This window comes from Salmo salar, unplaced genomic scaffold (assembly GCF_905237065.1).
Source record: "Salmo salar unplaced genomic scaffold, Ssal_v3.1, whole genome shotgun sequence".
Lineage (NCBI taxonomy): Eukaryota > Metazoa > Chordata > Actinopteri > Salmoniformes > Salmonidae > Salmo > Salmo salar.
The window spans coordinates 88,204-94,394 of record NW_025548164.1 but is presented as its reverse complement, the minus strand read 5'-3'; the positions used below and the strand labels follow the sequence as shown (position 1 = coordinate 94,394).

The following is a 6,191-nucleotide window of genomic DNA, read 5'->3' as shown; positions in this document are numbered from 1 at the left end:
ATTTTATTTATTTGTCCCAATCGTGGATGATACAGTAAAACACATTACCAAATACCATACTTTAATAATTTGTGATTCAGTACATTTCCAGTGGTGGAAGAGACCCTCTGGAGTAGCTGCAGTGTGTCTGGGGCTGCTGTGTGTTCTCCTACTGACTGGGATCATAGGCCTGTCTGTCTACTGTAAGTTTAGTATTTTGTCACTGAGACTTAAGTAGAATACTTAATCATCCTTAATCATCCTTAATCATCCTTAATCAACCTTAATCATACTTAATCATCCTTAATCATCCTTAATCATCAATGGTGTGGTAGTTACATGTTTGATTAACTTTTCCCTTTTACAGATGGAGTAATTGGTCATCACGACTCAACAGAGAGAGACCAGCTACAGGCCAGTTACAGCCTTCTGACTAAAGAGAGAGACCAGCTACAGACCAGTTACAGCCTTCTGACTAAAGAGAGAGACCAGCTACAGATCAGTTACAGCCTTCTGTCTAAAGAGAGAGACCAGCTACAGACCAGTTACAGCCTTCTGACTAAAGAGAGAGACCAGCTACAGACCAGCAGTAACACCCTGACTAAAGAGAGAGACCAGCTACAGACCAGTTACAGCCTTCTGACTAAAGAGAGAGACCAGCAACAAAAAGAAAAATGATCTCATGAGAAAGTTCTCTAATCTGAGTGAGTTTACCAAATAAATGATCATAACATCATATATCTAATATGCAGTCAACTTGTGTTTGTATTCTAAAATAATAGGTGCAGAATAATAAGATGGAAATTCATGTTTTTGTCTTGTAGAACAAACCTGCCCTAAAGACTGGAAGAAGTTTGAATCCAGTTGGTACTTCCTGTCTACTGAGACTAAAACCTGGGGGAGAGCAAAGATGACTGTCTGGAGAGAGGAGCAGACCTGGTGATCATCAACAGTGATAAGGAACAGGTGAGAGAGAAAGAGAGAGAGATATGGCGGGGGGGTTATGATCAAACATCCCTTGGTCAGTAATGTATCTTCCAGTATTTAACACATGTAGTCTATAGTAGTTGACAATATCAGCTCTTTCTCACCAACAGGAGTTTCTCTTCCACCTCAACAAGGGTTTCTGGATTGGTCTGACTGACACTGTTACTGAGGGGACCTGGAAATGGGTGGACGGCAACCCACTGACCACCCCAAAGTAAGAGACTACTGCTCTAACAACTCTGACCACCGTGTAAGGGGTAGGACTGATTCTGTGTATTGTTCATACTCTAGGTCCTGAGAGAGTATCCAGTCTAACTGTGTTGTTCATACTCTAGATTCTGAGAGAGTATCCAGTCTAACTGTGTTGTTCATACTCTAGGTTCTGAGAGAGTATCCAGTCTAACTGTATTGTTCATACTCTAGGTCCTGAGAGAGTATCCAGTCTAGCTCTGTATTGTTCATACTCTAGGTTCTGAGAGAGTATCCAGTCTAACTGTATTGTTCATACTCTAGGTTCTGAGAGAGTATCCAGTCTAACTGTGTTGTTCATACTCTAGGTTCTGAGAGAGTATCCAGTCTAGCTCTGTATTGTTCATACTCTAGGTTCTGAGAGAGTATCCAGTCTAACTGTATTGTTCATACTCTAGGTTCTGAGAGAGTATCCAGTCTAGCTCTGTATTGTTCATACTCTAGGTTCTGAGAGAGTGGTCAGTCTAGCTCTGTATTGTTCATACTCTAGGTTCTGAGAGAGTGGTCAGTCTAACTGTATTGTTCATCCTGCAGGTACTGGGGGAGTGGACAGCCTAATGGTGGTGGAGTGGAGAACTGTGTGTTGTTAACTCACAGTTCATCAGACCAAGGACCATGGCATGACTATCCGTGTTCATTTAACCGTTCCTGGATCTGTGAGATATAGTTCTTTCTCACTTTTAGTTATGATGTTGATTGTCATGCTGAAAGTCATGATACCAGCTACAGGGCCTTCAGAAAGTATTCACTGCCTAGACCTTTTCCACATTTTGTTGTTTACACGCTGTATTTTTTAATCGATTAAATTGAGATTTTACTGTCACTGTCCTACACACAATAACTCATAATGTCAAAGTGGAAATATGTTTTTCTTTTCTTTTTTACAAATGAATAAAAGATTTAAATCTGAAATGTCTTGAGTCAGAAAGTATTCAACCCCTTTGTTATGGCAAGCCTAAACACGTTCAGAAGTAAAATGTGCTTCCGTTGACACATAATAGGTTGCATAGACTCACTGTGTGAAATACAGAGTACAGTATAAAATAGAAAGGAGGACCAAGGCACTCTTCATATAATTGATTAAAATGCCTTTATTTGTATGGCATGTTCAATAGAAACAAGGTTTTAAAAATCTGACGCGTTTCGGCTGCATGGCCTTCGTCAGGGAGTACAAAGAAATAATACAATGTCCTCCTTTGAACAGCTTTTCCCAATTAGCCCTAATTTGAAGAGGGAGTGGTTAAAATTGATTGGACACACCTAGTAAGCAATACTATACACATTAAAAAGTGAAATACTGTAGCTATGTTATCAAAAAAAAATACAACTCCAAGCTAGAAGTATCAGAACACTTAGAAAGGTAGTTCTAACCTTAAACATGACTGGGAGAAGTGTGAAGAATAAGAAAGCAATATATTCCATAGTACACTAGAACACAGCCAAACATGAACAACAATAGTCTAAACATAGCTGAGGGCAATTGAGCAAAATGACCACTAGATGATAGCAAATGGACCTATCACAACCCTACAGGAATGGTGAGAAATCCATATCTTCATTTAAACCAGGGTATTTAGTGGCCTGTAGTTTGTAAATCCATATCTTCATGTAAACCAGGGTATTTAGTGGCCTGTAGTTTGTAAATCCATATCTTCATGTAAACCAGGGTATTTAGTGGCCTGTAGTTTGTAAATCCATATCTTCATGTAAACCAGGGTATTTAGTGGCTTGTAGTTTGTAAATCCATATCTTCATGTAAACCAGGGTATTTAGTGGCCTGTAGTTTGTAAATCCATATCTTCATGTAAACCAGGGTATTTAGTGGCCTGTAGTTTGTAAATCCATATCTTCATGTAAACCAGGGTATTTAGTGGCCTGTAGTTTGTAAATCCATATCTTCATGTAAACCAGGGTATTTAGTGGCCTGTAGTTTGTAAATCCATATCTTCATGTAAACCAGGGTATTTAGTGGCCTGTAGTTTGTAAATCCCAAAACTTTCCCTTTGGTTTAACTGTTTAAGACGGTCCCCTTTTCTAATAGAGGCCGGAATGTGATCAATACCCACAGCTTGTAGGGAGGCAGGGTTGCCATGGTGTAGTCTTCATTGCCTACCCGTATAGCGTACTTGTGTTCCGCTAAGAGGTCTTGAAGGCGTCTCTAGGTGTGTCCAATTCATTGTGTAACCACTCCCTCTTCAAATTAGGGCTAATTGGAAAAGCTGTTCAAAAGAAGTCATTGTATTATTCTTTGTACTCCCTGACGAAGGCCATGCAGCCGAAACGCGTAGGATTTTTTTAAACTTTGTTTCTATTGAACATAACATACAGATAAAGGCATTTAAATGAATTATATGAAGAGTGCCTTTGTCCTCCTTTGTTTTTAATAAATAACATTAATGTGTTCAGTCCAACATGACATGTTGTTGTGGTATATAATAAATCATATTAATGTCGTCCAAATGTTGTGGTATTCTCCAATAATAAATCATATTAATGTGTACAGTCCAACATGTAATGTTGTTGTGGTATATAATAAATCATATTAATGTGTTCAGTCCAACATGTAATGTTGTTGTGGTATATAATAAATCATATTAATGTGTACAGTCCAACATGAAATGTTGTTGTGGTATAAAATAAATCATATTAATGTGTACAGTCCAACATGTAATGTTGTTGTGGTATATAATAAATCATATTAATGTGTACAGTCCAACATGAAATGTTGTTGTGGTATATAATAAATCATATTAATGTGTACAGTCCAACATGTAATGTTGTTGTGGTATCTAATAAATCATATTAATGTGTACTGTCCAACATGTAATGTTGTTGTGGTATTCTCCAATAATAAATCATATTAATGTGTACAGTCCAACATGTAATGTTGTTGTGGTATATAATAAATCATATTAATGTGTACAGTCCAACATGAAATGTTGTTGTGGTATATAATAAATCATATTAATGTGTACAGTCCAACATGTAATGTTGTTGTGGTATATAATAAATCATATGTGTTCAGTCCAACATGAAATGTTGTTGTGGTATATAATAAATCATATTAATGTGTACAGTCCAACATGACATGTTGTTGTGGTATATAATAAATAACATTAATTTGTTCAGTCCACCATGTAATGTTGTTGTGGTATATAATAAATCATATTAATGTGTACAGTCCAACATGAAATGTTGTTGTGGTATATAATAAATCATATTAATGTGTTCAGTCCAACATGTAATGTTGTTGTGGTATATAATAAATCATATTAATTTGTACAGTCCAACATGAAATGTTGTTGTGGTATATAATAAATCATATTAATGTGTACAGTCCAACATGTAATGTTGTTGTGGTATATAATAAATCATATTAATGTGTACAGTCCAACATGTAATGTTGTTGTGGTATATAATAAATCATATTAATGTGGTCAGTCCAACATGTAATGTTGTTGTGGTATATAATACATCATATTAATGTCTTCAGTCCAACATGTAATGTTCTTGTGGTATATAATACATCATATTAATGTGGTCAGTCCAACATGTAATGTTGTTGTGGTATATACTAAATCATATTAATGTGTACAGTCCAACATGAAATGTTCTTGTGGTATATAATAAATCATATTAATGTGTTCAGTCCAACATGTAATGTTGTTGTGGTATTCTCCAATAATATATCATATTAATGTGTACAGTCCAACATGTAATGTTGTTGTGGTATATAATAAATCATATTAATGTGTTCAGTCCAACATGTAATGTTGTTGTGGTATTCTCCAATAATAAATCATATTAATGTGTTCAGTCCAACATGTAATGTTGTTGTGGTATATAATAAATCATATTAATGTGTACAGTCCAACATGTAATGTTGTTGTGGTATTCTCCAATAATAAATCATATTAATGTGTTCAGTCCAACATGTAATGTTGTTGTGGTATTCTCCAATAATAAATCATATTAATGTGTACAGTCCAACATGTAATGTTGTTGTAGTATATAATAAATCATATTAATGTGTTCAGTCCAACATGTAATGTTGTTGTGATATATAATAAATCATATTAATGTGTTCAGTCCAACATGTAATGTTGTAGTGGTATTCTCCAATAATAAATCATATTAATGTGTACAGTCCAACACACCTGAATCTAAATGATCTACATGGAAGCAGGCTGGGAGGGATTGGCTTGTGTGTTGTTGTCTTAGCAACGAGGTAAGCCTAGTAAACTATAACTGGGGTTTTTGAAGACTTTGTAATAAATACATTGAATGTGGACTTTGAAGTGGTTTCATTTGTTTTCCACAATAATACTCACTTCATCTACTACGTTTGTTCCAGGTTATCTGACCGAACCAACAAATATTCACAATCATTATCTGAACTATCAGACGTCAATACTCTTACTAATGAACTTCAAGTACTTAGACGTTTCCACGGTAACGCATGATGAACCGCTAAATGGCTTGACTTTGAACTTTGCTCCCTGGTTTGATTTGAGAGAACATGCCATCATGATAACCTCTACTTACAGTACTAATACTGACCACATTCATACAGCAGTCTATACAGTACTATACTGAGGACATTCATACAGCAGTCTATACAGTAATATACTGACAACATTCATACAGCAGTCTATACAGTAATATACTGACAACATTCATACAGCAGGCTATACAGTAATATACTGAGGACATTCATACAGCAGTCTATACAGTAATATACTGAGGACATTCATACAGCAGTCTATACAGTACTATACTGAGGACATTCATACAGCAGTCTATACAGTAATATACTGACGACATTCATACAGCAGTCTATACAGTAATATACTGAGGACATTCATACAGCAGTCTATACAGTACTATACTGAGGACATTCATACAGCAGTCTATACAGTACTATACTGAGGACATTCATACAGCAGTCTATACAGTAATATACTGAGGACATTCAT

The 6,191-nt window shown here is 35.8% G+C and overlaps 1 long non-coding RNA gene across 1 annotated transcript; it reads left to right on the top strand.

Moving 5' to 3' along the window:
* Positions 1-648: 648 nt before the first annotated feature.
* Positions 649-2,274, top strand: LOC123732730 (uncharacterized). Its single transcript, XR_006763379.1, has 4 exons — positions 649-683; positions 804-945; positions 1,077-1,180; positions 1,750-2,274. It is a non-coding gene; the product is annotated as an uncharacterized lncRNA (long non-coding RNA).
* The last annotated feature ends 3,917 nt before the right edge of the window (positions 2,275-6,191 follow it).